The sequence below is a fragment of the Danio rerio genome, chromosome 2 (assembly GCF_052040795.2).
Source record: "Danio rerio strain M-AB ecotype USA chromosome 2, GRCz13ab, whole genome shotgun sequence".
Lineage (NCBI taxonomy): Eukaryota > Metazoa > Chordata > Actinopteri > Cypriniformes > Danionidae > Danio > Danio rerio.
The window spans coordinates 8387797-8404170 of record NC_141022.1 but is presented as its reverse complement, the minus strand read 5'-3'; the positions used below and the strand labels follow the sequence as shown (position 1 = coordinate 8404170).

Genomic DNA, 16374 nt, shown 5'->3' with positions numbered 1-16374 from the left:
TCTCAAAACCGACATCAGTGTTTCCTCTAGGGTTTTTTCCAGCTGTGGCGGCAGGCCTTTTTTACACAGATCTACCAAATACCTGTGGCGTTATTTCAATGACAAATGTCGTGAGCGCAGTATTACAAGTGGAGATCGCATTTATGTAATAGCCTACGAGCATGCAAATCTCTTTGCTTGCGATTTGGTGCGTTTATGTAACAAGTATATCTTCAACATTTATTAGATTTGCTAGAAATATTTATGAATGTCTCCAATAGACCTACAGAGTGGTCAATCAAGAGTTCAAACTTAGCTGATGATTGATTATAAAGCTTGTTTGGCATGCTTTCCCGGGAGAGAGCCCTAAACTCATAAGATCCTCGAGCCCGGGGCTCCCTCCTGTTTGCAAGGTGAGAGGGGAGTCTGAGTTCTGGTGTATCTCGAGAACTCCTCTGCTGTAGTAGGCAGTGAACAGATAGCGATTGCTCTTAAGAGATAACTACTTAATGGGAGCATGTCTATGGTGCCGATTTGGATTAGTCAATTAACTTAAGTTGCATGTTTTTTGACAGTAGGAGGAAACCGGGGAACAAGGGGGAAACCCTCGTTAGCATGGGGAGAACGTGTAAACTCTGCACAGAAATGTCGGCTGGCTTGTAAGGACTAGAACAAGTGACGTTCTTGCTGTGAGGCAACTGTGCGAACCACTGGGCCACCATGCCACCCATCTAAGCAAGGAGGAGTAGGGGTGGAAGGGGGGATTCTTCAAAATTAAGAGGGCTGCTATATGGAACTTAGGGTATTTATAGTGGCTTAGGAATCATCTGATTGGTGAATCATGAATTGAATAATGTGGGACCAGCCGCAATCAATCCCATGACCCTCTCGTAATTAGTTTATAAATAAATTTCACTTAAACTATCTATTAATTAGTCTAATTAGACTTGTATATTTTTGTTAATTGTCAAATAAAAACAAACAAACAAGCAATTGCTCCATTCACCACATTGTTTATAGCAGGGGTGATCAAAACTGTTCCTGGAGATCGACCTTCCTGCAGATTTCCGTTGTAACCCATATTAAACACACCTGCCTGTAATTATCAAGTGCTGTTCAGGTCCTAATTAATTGATTCAGGTGTGTTTGATCAGGGTTTGAGCTGAACTCTTTAGGAAGGTCGATCTCCAGGAACAGGGTTGAGCACCCCTGGTTTATAGGCTTGTGGAGTCTCAACTGAAGGCAAGAAGAAACATCCTGAACTGATTATAAGGCCAGTCCATCACAGGGGGATTGTGGCACAGTAGATTATCAAGTTATTTCAGACACACCAGAGGTTTTATAACCCTTCCATTAAGTGCATCCAAAATGGATCATTTACACAAACAAAGACCTACTTAATGGGATTTATAGTGCTTAGAAATAGCACTCATTTCATACTGCATTTCTATTGATTTAGAGGGTAACGTCCTCAAAAGTGCCCTAAAACATCATTGTCTGATCCCTCATATTATGTTGACGCCATTCTCTGTTGGCACAAGTGTTTCTTCTCATGAAACGTTCTCCTGCTAATTATTAATCTACACTGCATAGCAAAACAAAATAATGGATTGAGCAAGACGTCATTGAAACCCATATGACTGAGGTCATTTAGGGTTTTAAAAAATAGTTCAGTTGGCTCAGTGGCTAGGGGTCAACAACCGTGTGTAAGGTGTTTAGTTGTAATGCTTTTTAGTGTTATACAAAGATGTAGAATTAGCATGGATGGATGGGACATGTCTCCACCAATATCTACAGGTTATTAAAATGTTCCCACCAATAATTAAACTGCCTCCAAGATAAAATAATGCTTTGTTGAAATTATCCAGTCAGGCTTACTGCGCAATACTCAGGTGAGACATGGACATAAGCTGCTACATTTCAAAGAAAACTGTCACTTGAAGTCAAGTTCTCTACAAGTCCACCATATTAGTAACCATGGATGTGCAATTAATAAAATATTTTGATTTTGGCCTCCGCGGCGATTATGAAAATCAACAATCCATATAAAATGGTTATTGTGTCATATGCCTCCCCCTTTAAGGTGTCAAATTAGGTCCCCACCAATATCAAAAGCAAACCTACGCCCTTGGTGTTATATGATTATTTTATGAATTAGAACTTGAAACAAGTTATTGAAAAAAACAAAATGTAATATATTTTTATGTTTCTCTTTATTTTTCCTGTTTATCAAGTTTTTATTTCATATTTTCCCTCAACATTTTCACTTGAGCGTTCTACAGTGCATCCGAAAAGTATTCATATCGCTTCACTTTTTCCACAGTTTTTATGTCACAGCTTTATTCCAAAATAGAATAAATTCATTTATTTCCTCAAAATTCTACACACAATACCCCATAATGACAATGTGAAAAAAGAGTTTTTGAAATTGTTGAAATATCACGTGTACACAAGTATTGACAGCCTTTGCTGAGAATGCACCTGAACTCAGTTTAGAGCTTCAGTTTCCACTGATCATTCTTGAGATGTTTCAGCAGCTTCATTGAAGTTCACCTGTGGTCAATTCTGTTGATTGGAAATGATCTGAAAAGATCTGAAAACCTGTCTATATAAGGACCCAGGGTTGACAGTGCATGTCAAAGCACAAGCATGAAGACAAAGGAATTGTCTGTAGACCTCCGAGACAGGATTGTCTTGAGGCACAAGGCTGAGGAAGGTTACAGAATATTTTCTGCTGCCCTGAAAGTTCCAACGAGCACAGTGGCCTCCATCATCCATAAGTGGAAGATGTTTGGAACCACCAGGACTCTTCCTAGAGCTGGCCGGCCATCTAAGCGAACTGGGGAGAAGGGCCTTAGACAGGGAGGTGATCAATAACCTGATGGTCACCCTGTCTGAGCTTCAGCATTCTTCTGTGGAGAGAGGAGAACCTTACAGAAGGACAACCATCTGTGCAGCAATCCACCAATCAGGCCTGTATGTTAGAGTGGCCAGACGAAAGCCGCTCCCTGCCTGGAATTTTCCAAAAGGCAAAATTCTCTGGTCTGATGAGACTAAAATTAAACTCTTTGGAGTGAACGTCAGGCATTACGTTTGGAGAAAACCAGGCAGCGCTCATCAACAGGCTAATACCACCCCTACAGTGAAGCATGGTGGTGACGCATCATGCTGTGGGGATGTTTTTCAGCAGCAGGAACTGGAAGACTAGTCAGGATAGAGGGAAAGATGAATGCAGCAAAGTACAGAGACATCCTGAATCAAAACCTGCAGAGTGCTCTTGACCTAAGACTGGGGCGACAGTTTATCTTCCAGCAGGACAATGACCGAAAGCACACCGCCAAAATATCAGTGGAGTGGCTTCACAACAACTCAGTGAATGTCCTTGAGTGGCCCAGCCAGAGCCCAGACCTAAATCCTATTGAACATTTCTGGAGAGATCTGAAAATGGCTGTACACCGTCGTTTCCCATCCAACCTGATAGAGCTTGAGATGTACTGCAAAGAGGAATGAGCAAGAATTCCCAAAGACAAGTGTGCCAAGCTTGTGGCATCATATTCAAAAACACTTGAGGCTGTAATTGCTGTCTAACGCCTGTTTCACACTGCAAGCGTCAGCGGCGCGTGAGCAGAGCGTGAGCAGCGCGTGTGTTTTCGGCGTCCATGTTAACAGATTAGAGCTTTCATACCGCACGCAGCAGCAGCGCGTCAGAGCGAGGCGTGAGCGTCGCCGAAGCAACAGTGCAGCGATAGTTTCGGCGCTGGGTCTATTTTTGACGCGCTGCTCACGCTCAATTAAAGTGACAGTGCATTGACAACGACCAAAACACATTGAATGACAGTAAAAAGTAGCAATTTTACCCAATAAATGCGTTAATAATGTCAAATGGTTTATATATAGTCATTCAAATTAACTTAAAACGATTTAAAACGGCAACAAACATTTATTTAGGTCCGAACTACAAAACCAAATGTAAAACAATTTTAGTATCAGTTGCACACTAGTGTTGTAGGAGAGGGGAAATAGAATATTTACGGGAATTGTAGTCCATAGCGAAGTGTATTGTGGGTAGTGTAGTTCGACACGCATGCTGGATGATGTGAGCTCGCTGTGTTCTGTGCAGCGGAGCAGAGGAAGAAAGTTTTAATCGGCTTTGTTTTATGTTCACTAGAGTTATTCCTACCGGGAGCTGTTTGCACAAATTGCACTCTGAATCTGACAACACGAAAATAAGTAAAAGAATGGCATGCATTAATTACTTTTGTCCGTCTCATCATCTGCACGAGCATGAATTAACGAGCTGTTATTCTGCCGCTGGACATCACTGAAGCGGAGAAATTAACACTAGTTTGATCATGTATAAATATCATTATAACTATATTGTATAAATATGATTATAACTAGGTCTACAGCAACCTGATAATCAAAAAACAAATGACATGATATCACAGGCGATTGTCTTCTGACTGTAGACACTTCTCATATAAGTTAGCTTGAGAAGCATACATCACTATTTGATCTATAAAATTTGTAAAATAAATATTTGCAGGTTAACGAAACAGCATAGGTGGGGCCTTGGTGCAGATGAAAAGTTTAAAAAGTGTATTTGTATATAGAGAGACATGGGTAACTAGATAGAATAGACAGATAGGTTGATCTCAGCAGCAGCTGCCGAAGAACTGCGCGCTGCAGACGCAGCTGGTGTGAAAGGCAAACGCCTGCGTGCTGCTACTGCTCGACAAACGCGCTGCTCACGCTCTGCTCACGCGCCGCTGACGCTTGCGGTGTGAAACAGGCGTAAGAAGCAATCTTTTTTCACATTGTCATTATGGGGTATTGTGTGTAGAATTTCGAGGAAATAAGTGAATTTAATCCATTTTGGAATAAAGCTGTGACATAAAAAATATGTGAATAAAATGAAGCGCTATGAATACTTTCCGGATGCCCTGTATATTAGGCATTGCATTTCTAATGTACAGGTTTTGGGGCTGATATTACTTTTAAAATGGAAAGGTTTTATGCTGTAGTTGGGCTGTGGAATCTTGCAACACTGTTTACTGGATACATTAAGGCTCAGAACTCTGCAACGTGTCCTCTGAAGCCACACACAGAAAAGAGATGGATTTGCATTTCAAATGTGCTCAAAGAGGAGAGGTGAACTTGAAGATGCAAAAGAGCTTCTGAAGAAAGATAAACCTGAATATTCACGCACACATTTGGGCAGTAAATGAACAGCCTCTTCTAATAGAGCACTCGAGTGATGATGGATTTTTAGAGTCTGATCAATTTCAGATAATCATGGTCCCATATTGAACAAATAAAGCCTATAGTGCTTTACTTTTTTTTTCAGAAAGTAAGCTTTATGACCAGCAGAAGAATAAGCTGAACCACACTGTCATAAAATTTCAAAGTCACATTCACAAACCTTCTGGAAAGTTCACACTTTATTAAAAATAGATTTCCGCTAAACATTTGAGGTTACAGTATAGCTGGAAAGCATCATTATTAATCTGAGGGTGTGAAAGCGATCTAGTGGGTGAGTTTGTTTCACTTCTGTACACTATAAAATCAAACTGTGCAAATAATCAAATTATTTGAGCTGCTTTGACTTCATTTTTAAATAAAAGTTCGTTAAACTTAATAGAAAGAAGTGACATGAACTTAAAATGTTATCGTATCAGACTGAACTCAAACTAAAGTTAACCTAACCACACTGTAAAAAATGCTGGGTTCCAAACAATTAATTTGGGTTGGGACAACATAAAAGAATTAAGTTAGCTTATTAGTTTTTACAAATTTAACAAAAAAAATCTTAAAAAAAAAACAAAAAAAAAAAGAATTGTGCTGTTTTGGCTCATTTCATATAAGTAGTTTTGCTAGCAAACGGCAAACATAATTTTTTGAGTGCATGCAGATTTCTTTTTCCCAGAATGCTTTGTGTGTGATAGGAAAATAAATGTAAAAATATATATATATATATATATATATGTTGTGTATTTTTTGAAAACGATTAACAGGTAGGCAAGATTTAGACTTTAAAGGGCACCTATTTTACCCCCTTTTTTAAGATTTAATATAAATCTTTTGTGCTTCCAGAATGTGTCTGTAAAGTTTCAGCTCAAACACCCATTAGATTATTTATTAGACCTTTTTAAATCTAAACTGTTAGGACATTGTAGCTGTTTTTGTTTGCCTGTGCCTTTAATGCGAATGAGCTGGTTCCTCCCACCCACCGTTCCCACGTGCGTGCCAGAGCATTAGGCTGTTTCTTAATTCCAAGAACGCAGAGAATAGACCTGTGTTCTTGTAAAGACCGATCCTGCCTGGCCACTTTGGAAGAATGAACTCAGGAGACTACGAGACCAGAGAACGCGTCCTGTGAGAAATGAGATGCTGTGTTCTTCCTTATGGTCACATGACCTTCACGCATTATTAATTAAAAAGTATTTGAACATTACAGCATAAACACAACGATTTATTGTTTTTCCCCTTTTCAAAATATATACTACACATAAAAGACTTTACAAATAGCCGTTGCACAATATAAATAAAACCGATTTTAATACGAATTTCAGCAAATAAACACCCTTAATGTGTTTATTCCTTTATTAAGATGTTCATGGTAATGTTTACTTTCACCATCTCATTTAGGGAAACTCCTGAGGTAAATAAGTTCTATCTCTAAACTTTAATAATAAACCTATATAAAATGCTGCGATATCATCTCCAGTCAAGATGACTCCTGGGTTTTGCGCTCAAGTCTGCATCTATGCATCCTCAATATCAAGAATACATCCGGGATATTTCACGCGTCCTCCGTTTTTGCAGTCTTGACTTTTGGAGCTGAACTTTGGCAGTTGATGACGTTACACAAGGACACATGATCGCTGAAGAACGCATATTGAGAAACAGCCATAGTCTTTACGTAGATAAACAGAACAGTGACAGACAAGAATGAAGCGGATGTCCCTTACTACAGTAAGAACTTTCCTAATGTATAACTGATGTATTTGTTGTGGAGTTAATTCAAGCCTTTCTGCAACAATGAACAATTTTATGCATTTTCCAATGTTGCGCACTAGTCAAATCATTTGTATGGAAGCATAGCAGGAGGTGGGATCTGTTGAACAATAACTGTTGGCTTTGGCCTGTTCCTGAAGATCTGCCTACCTGCAGAGTCTAGTTTCAGCAAACATTCCTCTCTGCAATCATCAAGTCCTCAGCCAAACAATGACTGAACAAGGTTAAAGGCGTGTTCAAGCTCTTTCGGGTAATACGTAATTATCAGAGTAATTATCGAGTTATAAAAGGTTTTCATGTCCTCATAAACTTTCTGAGAGCTATAACTTGTATCAAGCAACTGCTGCGTCACCCGATCACTTCATATACACTTAGGCCAGGGATGGGCAACACTGGAGCCGGATTTATAAACATTCTCAAGAATGTTTTTCTTTCTTATTGTTTATGAACTTGAAAAATTAAGCTCACAAAAAATATTCGAACACTGTGTCCTAACAACATGCAATGTGACAAGGTTCTAGCGTCAAACAAGTTCCAGCGTGGCTGCCTGCACCAAAAGCGACGGGACATGACCGAAACATTTAAATAACAGGTAACTAAATGGTAAAGGCTTTTAATCTAATTAATAAATATTAAACCTCTTTAACATTAATAATAGACTACTGAGTGACTAATGTTGTTGGTTTGCACTGAAGTGAAGTTTCATAAACTAATGGACCCTTAGCTAAGCCCCGCCCTCCTTAGTTACTGTTTCTACGCCTGTCAAGCTTTCCTGCCTTGGCACAGCTTTTTCAATGTGTGTGCGCCGGTGTCAGACATTGCCAGGGATATAATGTCATTTTTGGCGAACAGGTGAGATATCCGAGAAAGCCAAACAAAAAAGGACTGCAGTATGCATTACAGGAGTATATTCACCACACAATAGGCAGCCGATTAGAGAATAAATCAATAAAAATTTAAGCTAGCTTAGCCAAGCCGCCTCATACGCTAACCATACAACAGCTTAGCTCATGCTCAGCAGGAGAGGTGAAATTTTAAAATAATCTAATAATAACAAATGAAACCGTGATTTCTCTATTTTAGCCAAAAGCTTGAGAGATTAATTGTTGTGCAATGAAATATAGCGTCACTAACAGAAGAGGAAACACGCATGACAGAGCTTTTACATAGTTCATTTATAAATAGAACAGCCAGAAAGGGAAACTGATGGATTTGTGGTGAATATTAGCGTCATTGACCATAACAATGTACAGTAAGTTACCTATTACTGTTAGCATGTTTGTGTGCTCTTTATAAATGAATGAAAAACAGCTGCTGGTAAAGTATATTGATCGCAAGTGCTCAGTTTGTGATCATATCTCGGTTTTGTTCTGTTGATTTGTAATTTCAAATATTCATATCTCGAAACAGATGTAAATATGAAGTTCAGTAAAGTTAGCAACATATTCGCAGATTCACATTTTCCACATTAACTCGTGTCATTATGAACTATTTGCTATTATTAGTATGACTAGCGTTACTTACGTTATGGCGAAGGCTTAAATGGAGCATTACTCACAATATCGAGCGAAAAAAAGGAATAAGACCACTGTGAAACAGAACCAGGTTTGTGTTTTTGTAGGAAACACAGTTTAGAGCTGTTTAGGGTAAGAGGTGTGTGAGTTATTGCCGTCTATCTATCACTGAATGTGTCAGGAATATCAAAACAAAGCAAACTTAGCTCCACTCCTTTAGCACCCCGCACACAGCTTGATCCACGCTGGCATTTCTCCTCTTGGGTTTTAGGTTTGAAAAGGGAAAAAATTCCACCATCCCGTCCAAACTTTAAGGATACTGGGTGTCAGATTTGCACAATCCATATGCACTTGCTCGAAAAGCTTGACAGAGCCCCTGCGCGTAGCTACAGTTGCTAAGCCACGATTGGTGGGTGGCGGTTTTTGGGCGTGGCTTATTGAAGGGTCAATTTCCATGGGAGCATGTGATATGATTTAGCACGACTGGCTGCTTATCTGTAATCAGTAATAATCCAATCAGAATGATCCAAGCTTAAAATTAATGGACCGTTTTTCCTTACTGCTCTATGTTCGTTTTGGAAAAATCCCCCCTTCCACCCCATTTCCTCCTTTTCTTCCCTTTTTTAAAGGGAGCTCTCAAGACCAACCTGATCTCAGATGCCCTTATACTGTATGCTTATTGACCAGGCGGGAGCCCTGGGCTCAAGTATTTCCGAGCTCAGGGTTCTCTCCCGGGACAGCATGCCAAACCTGCTATTAAAACTAATCGTGTCTAAGTGGGAACTCTTGAATCACAGATCTGACTTTCATTTTGGAACTGTTTGCTAGTAGCTTGTTTTACTTTCAAAATCTGAGGTGAACTATCTTCTGCTGCTTTCAGTTGGGATGGGGTTCCTAGGCTTGTAAGCTTTCCCCTTTGTCCTCCAAATGTAACTCTGGTCATTACGGCCAAACAGTTCAATCTTAGTTCCATCAGACCACAGGACATGTCTCCAATAATTATTCTTTTTTTTCCCAGTGTAATTTAGCAAACTGTAATCTGGCTTTTTGTTAATTTTGCCTTGTTGACTTTCCCATGTTGTCACACAAGAGCCCCTTTCACACAGTGATACCGGTAAATATCCGGAAAATTTCCGGAACGACTTTACCGGTATATTCAAAAAAGCGCTGTTCACATAGGCGAGGACGTTACGGAATTTTTCCGGAAAAGAGCATTCACACATACATTCCAAAATACCGGTAAATTCTGACATCATTCACCACAAATGAGCTTTAAACGGCTGCGCTTGTATTTGTAAACATTTGACTAAATTACAAACTCTGTGGATGATCAATATTGTGAACAACTTTCGCAGGATCACTTTCGCATGTCGAGATGTTCATAATATGTGCGTGTGCAGGCGCTCACAGGCTGTTTCACAGGCACACGCAAAGCTTGAAGGTAAACAAACAACGGCTAATCATAAGCATCTCATCGATGATTATTTGCACAGTTGGCATTAAGAAGAACATATAAACGTGATCTGACTAACTTCTAGCAGCTAAATGTGTCTGGAAAAATATTCAAAGGCTTTTATTCTTACAAACCGCGCGGACGTAAATGCGTCTGACTGTTGTGATTGGCTAAAGCAGACGTTTCACGTCAGCACGTTCTAGACGTGCACGCGCTTATTACGGCAATCTTCCATCTGCATTCACACAGCGCAGCATTCCGGCAAATTGCCGGTTATGTTACAACTTCTCTTTCCGGAAAATAGCCAGATCGAATTTACCAGTATTTTCAAAAAGCCGGCAATTTTCCGGAAAGGTCTGTATGTGTGAAAGGGGCTAATGAAGCAGTAGTTTGAGGTTTTCCTTAAATCTATTCTACAGTTGTGCCTTCAAATAACTCAAATGTAGTCAATTAGCCAATCAGAAACTTCCAAAACCTTGACAGCATCATCTGAGCTTTTTCAGAGCCATAATTATTTTATTGTATGTAAACTTGACTTTCAAGAAAAGTTATAACAATTTTTTAATATTTATATAATTTATATAAATATAATTATATAAATATAATTTAATAAATCTCTCATTATTCTGTTATTAAGCAAACCAGAAAAAATTTTGATAATCCTAACTTACCTAAAAGAGAAAAAGTTTAGTCACATTAACATCTGACTTTTTTTTTTTTAAAAATGGTTATGTGCCTTTTTATAAACTTCTGGTTTCAACTGTAACTCTGTAACAAAAGCCATTCCCAAGGGTTTACTAATAATAATGAGTAGGCCCACACGGAATCTGCGCACGCAGAATTCCGCAGATTTTTAGCCCATTATTAATTTTGTTTATTTACTTGAGTAGAAAAGTTTAAGACTAAGTTTATTCAGCTTTTAAATGAATTACAGTAATATTATTGACTAATATGAATGTGTTCATCTGATTCATGTACAAAGCACTTTGTAAAGTAATATTATCTGTCTTTTAATAGATATATTATATGAGAGACCTGCTTTGTTTACCAAATAAAGTGGATCTAATAGGATTTGCATTTTAAACATTAAATAAAAGTTTAAAAGATATTATTGTTTATGTCACATATTAATGCTTTATTTATGATACTCCCAAAATAATTCTGCAGATTTTTACCAAAATTCTCCGCAGAAATATCAAAAAATGTCTGCAGATTCCGTCTAGCCCTACTAATGAGGTCATATGTCCTAATATAGTACTCAAAGAACTGATCCTGTACTATACTTAAATGGGGTAGACTTTTGTAGTATAAAATTTACAGTTATTAGATTATTATTTTATTATTATTATTTTTTAAGCCTTAAAGCCTAGAGGAACATTTTTGGAATGATTGTTTTGAAGATATTGTGTGGGAAAAAAAAAAGCTTGGTTGCTTCCTTTTCGTTTCTGCATAAGTAATAAACCGGGAACTACATTTAAAAATACTTCACAACCTTTATGTTAGCAATTATCCATTATCTACATTTATGCAGACTGATGGACATTGCTCATTCTGTTTAGATCATCCAGATTCTTTGGTTCATCTTTTTTATGAATGTCAACATTCAAAGAAGTTTAGTAAGACTTTTCGCTGTGTCAGGTTTGATCAGGTTTTAGATGTAATTTGACCCCAAAAGATGTTATGTTTTATTTTGACTCAAAAAATTTATCTGTAGAATTTAAAGAAATCTTTTGATTTTGTTTGTTAAATTTCATAATAATAAACGTAGATCGTATAACTCTAAACCTTATTTAAAAGTTGCTATTATAGATTTTCCTTTATATCAAGACTAGCTCCAGTATATTAATAGCAAGAAATGTCAAGATACAAATAAAGTTGCAAAGGAGTTAAAGTTGAATAGTAAACTTGCTGTCAATTGCGTAGGTTAAATCATAGTTATATATTTACATTGTAAAGGTTTCGATGTTGAAGTTGTCTATTTATTTACTTTGATTATATAATTTATATTTTAGTTATGGTATTAGTTACATTTGCATTATTTGATGTCATGTTTAAATTGCATATTTGCTATTGTTTAAATAAAAATCTTCAGATTGTTGTGTTTTGGCTTCAACAGAAGAATGAAAACGGATACATTTTAGAACCACTAGAGTGTCAGTAAAATCAGAGCACATCTTCATTTTTGTGTAAACTATCTCTAAGATTTTCATGAATTCGGCACAGGTCCATATTGAACTCAATGCTCCATCGCTGATCAAACATACTTGTTATGTTGAAATAATCCTGATTGCCATGTTATATTTTTCAGGTGTATTTGATTAAAGAAGCTGCCACCAGTGGGGATCGGAGTTGCCCACTCGAGTCACTACATATAGACCCAGACAGCACACATACGTTGGGCCGACGTCGTGCCGATTTTCAAAATTCCATCGGTGCGATGTCGCTCAGGGAGCGTTTGCTAATTGGCAAAATGTCGCCGCGACGTCGGCAAATGATCGGAAACGCTGTCCGGCCGATGTTAGGACGACGCAACCGGAAATACCGGCCGCGCCGCGGAGGCGCTGTTCTCAGGCGTTTTGCTCATACTTATGGACCACTAGCTGCAGCAGCAGCTTATTTATAATAAACACGACACACCAATCTCAATAACAGTTGAAGATTTATTAATATTTTCACAAACATACAGATAGATTAACATACTTTTATCACACATAACCATGTTTTACCACGTTTAAAACAAAACCAACAAGTTGTACTATAACCATGGCTGAACTACTGTGCAATAAAGATTTTAAATACAAAGTCCATTGCAGCATTTACATTAAGACCATAGGAATATTTAAAAGTACTTAAAACATGTACACTAAGGGTGACTATAGTTTACTATAGTAAAAACACAAATAACTTGTGTCAGCACATGTTATAATGCTTATAATTTCTTAAATAGTGTTAAAGAAAATGCATGTTTCCAAGACTATAATTTTAAAATACAAGATAATACCAGTCATGTGTTCAGTATCCAAAAGACTTTCCTCAGGGAGTTACAATAATAAAAGAGTACACAAACACAAAATAAATACCAAGCAAACAATATTTACAGTAGTAAATAAAATCATACAAATTAAAATAATTGTCTGATAAAATCTTATTAAAGTCTGTAGTCAATTTTTTTATAAATGGCATTCAACAATTTGCAATCTCCTCTGAACTAATAACACATCAATAATATAAAATAACAAAACTTTCTCAGAGATAACCAGTTTTTTTAAGCAAACTCTAATGCATGACACAAAACAGATTTTGTCATATATATATATATATATATATATATATATATATATATAATCCCTTAATTTCTGTTTAACAGAAATATTTTTTAACACATTTCTAATCACAATAGTTTTAATAACTCGTTTCTAATAACTGAGTAAATAATATTTGACTAGATATTCTTCAAGACACTTCTATACAGCCTAAAGTGACATTTAAAGGCTTAACTAGGTTAATTAGCTTAACTAGGCTGGTTAGGGTAATTAGGCAAGTTATTGTATATCGATGGTTTGTTCTGTAGACAGTCGAAAAAAATTGCTTAAAGGGGCTGATAACATTAACCTTAAAATGTTTTTTAAAAAATTCAAAACTGTTTTTATTCCAGCCGAAATAAAAGAAATAAGACTTTCTCCAGAAGAAAACATAACATTTTCTTGCTCTGACCTATATACATTTTTAATATATATATATATATATATATATATATATATATATATATATATATATATATATATATATATATATATATATATATATATAAAACTGGTTGTAAATTGTGTACAATGTTCCAAGAAAACAGACAAAATGAAAAGAAATAACCTGTCATTTAGTTTTGTTTTATCTTGTGGAATGTTGCTTACACATAAAAGGGGATAAATAGGTGGAATAAAAAGTGTGTCGCCATCCTCGAAATTGTTCTTGTATGTTGTCTTCATCTTTAGTCTTCACAAGTGAGGCTGGCCCAAACCGGGACTGCAGTAGCCAAATCTAATCCTTGTAGTGGGAACCCTTAAATAAAGCAAGAAACCAAAAGGAGAAAGATTAGCATTGCAGCAGTTCATATTACCACAAATATATATTATTTGTTTCATGACATATAACTGGATTATGTGTTATGCAAGTGCCTAGCTAAAATGTGTCATTTAATTTAACCTTAAAGAGTGTGTCTGAGCACAAATTTTCAGAAAAGCCATTTGTCAAGTTAAATTCCTTGTGAAATCATAATGAATGTTTTTTTTTGGTTTTTAGTATCATTGTGTTAGTATAAATGTGTATCTAAATATATGTCTAATCTTCAGATACCACATTACATGCAAAATAAACTAAGTTTCGTCAACTAAAATGTCACACTGTACACCACATTAAATATATCATAGCTAGGGCCAGGAGGAATCTGCAGATGTTTTTTTGCTATTTCTGCTGAAAATTTTGGTGGAAGTCTGCGGATTTCTGCGGAATTATTTTGGGAGTATCATAACTAAAACCTTAATATATGAAATATAAAAATAATATATTTTTAAGTTTTATTTAATGTTTGAAATGCAAATCCAATTAGATTCACTTTATTTGGTAAATAAAGCAAGTTTTCCATATAACATATCTAGTAAGACAGAAAATATTACTGTACAAACCTCATTGTACATAAATCAGATGAACATTTTCACATTAGTCAATAATATTACTGAAATTAATTTAAAAACTGAATAAATATAGATTTACACACGTTTACTCAAGTAAATAAACAGAATTAATGATAGGCTAAACATCTGCGGAGTTCTGCGAAAAATCCGGGTGGGCCTAATCATAGCTTTATTTCTGCTACAAAAAGGTTTTTCAGCAAACAACTTCTATTATATGTAGGCTATAGAGGAGGATATATAAAGAAATTATATATTCAACTCTCTAATTAAATGCACCTGATGCAGCTAATCAAGTCTTTTAGGCTTATTTGTAAACTTAAATGACATGTTGGACCACAGTTGGACAACGCTAAGTGAGAATACTTTTTTTCCACAAATTCTTTTTGTTCTAAAGAAACATGTCTGATTGTTAGCAATCATCAAAGAGCAAACATTTTTTTTTTTTCAAATAAATACTATGTTTTTAAAAATAAACTTTTCATACATCAAGAATACTAAAAATATGTTTATTTAAAATGTTTTATATATAAAAAAACAGCTTGAGGAGAGAATCAGTACATTGGAATACTATTTTTTCAGAAGGATCATGTGACACTATTAATTATATACATTGTATTAAATTCACAGTATTACTGCTTGACTGTATTAATTAAATAAAGCTGACACTATCAGAAGAGAATTTACCATACCAACCTAAAAGCTATGAAACAGTAGTGTATGTTTAAGATGTTACTTACTAGTCCTATTGTACTTTGGAGGTTGTCTGACAGGAGGATCCCTTCAACTCAGCAGAATTCTCAGCAGACCATCAGCGTACACCAATCTAAGAATAAAATAAGCAATTTGTTAAAAACCAAAAATATATATTTTATATTTCCAGGTTTATAGGAAAGAAGAAAGCTAAAGCAGATTTAAAATGTAGAAAAAAAATAAAACCTATTGACAATTTAATGGCACAACATACCCTAAACTAAGCACGCTCAAATGGTTAATTTTAACTGTTAAGGATTCATTCATTCATTGTCTTTTGGGCTTAGTCCCTTTATTATCTTGGGTCACCACAGCGGAATGAAAGGCCAACTTAGCCAGCCTATGTTTTACGCAGCGGATGCCCTTCCAGCTGCAACCAATACACACTCATTCACACACACTTATACACTATGGTCAATTTTAGCATACCCAATTCACCTATGTCTTTGGACTTGGGAAAACCGGAGCACCCGGAGGAAACCCACGCCAACACGGGGAGAGCATGCAAACTTCACACAGAAACGCCAACTGACCCAGCCGAAGCTTAAAGCAGCAACCTTCTTGCTGTGAGGGAAACGTGCTACCCTCTGCGCCACCGTGCACCCTGTTAAGGAATCAGATTAACATAAATGAATTGACATGTTTATTTAGTGTCTGACACATTAAATATTGCATTTTTAAATATTGTTTCATTTTAAGATTTATTTCAGAATTAACTATAGAACCGGATATATCGTCACATTTTCATGCACAGCAGCATTTCCAAGAACACAGAAAAACAGAATATAGGCCAACTGAAAAAAAAATAAATTAAAAAATTCTGAGGGTATAATCTTGGACAAAAATATCACAGTTTCACAGTATTGTGATTACTGCTCTGAAATGTGTTTTTTTTTTATCTCTGTGTAAAAAACAGCTACTTTTTCCCCATTGAACACAATATGTTTTATTTTAAGAAACATTTAAAATA

General features: G+C 36.3%; 1 long non-coding RNA gene across 2 annotated transcripts; it reads right to left on the bottom strand.

The window, feature by feature from the left end:
- Positions 1-13829: 13829 nt before the first annotated feature.
- LOC147846201 (uncharacterized) lies at positions 13830-15889 on the bottom strand. 2 transcript variants are annotated; one of them, XR_015478233.2, is made up of 3 exons: positions 15834-15889; positions 15392-15477; positions 13830-14022 (listed from the first exon to the last, which is right to left on the bottom strand). It is a non-coding gene; the product is annotated as an uncharacterized LOC147846201 (long non-coding RNA). The 2 variants fall into 2 exon arrangements; XR_015478234.2 differs by having other exon boundaries at positions 15843-15889.
- Positions 15890-16374: the final 485 nt, after the last annotated feature.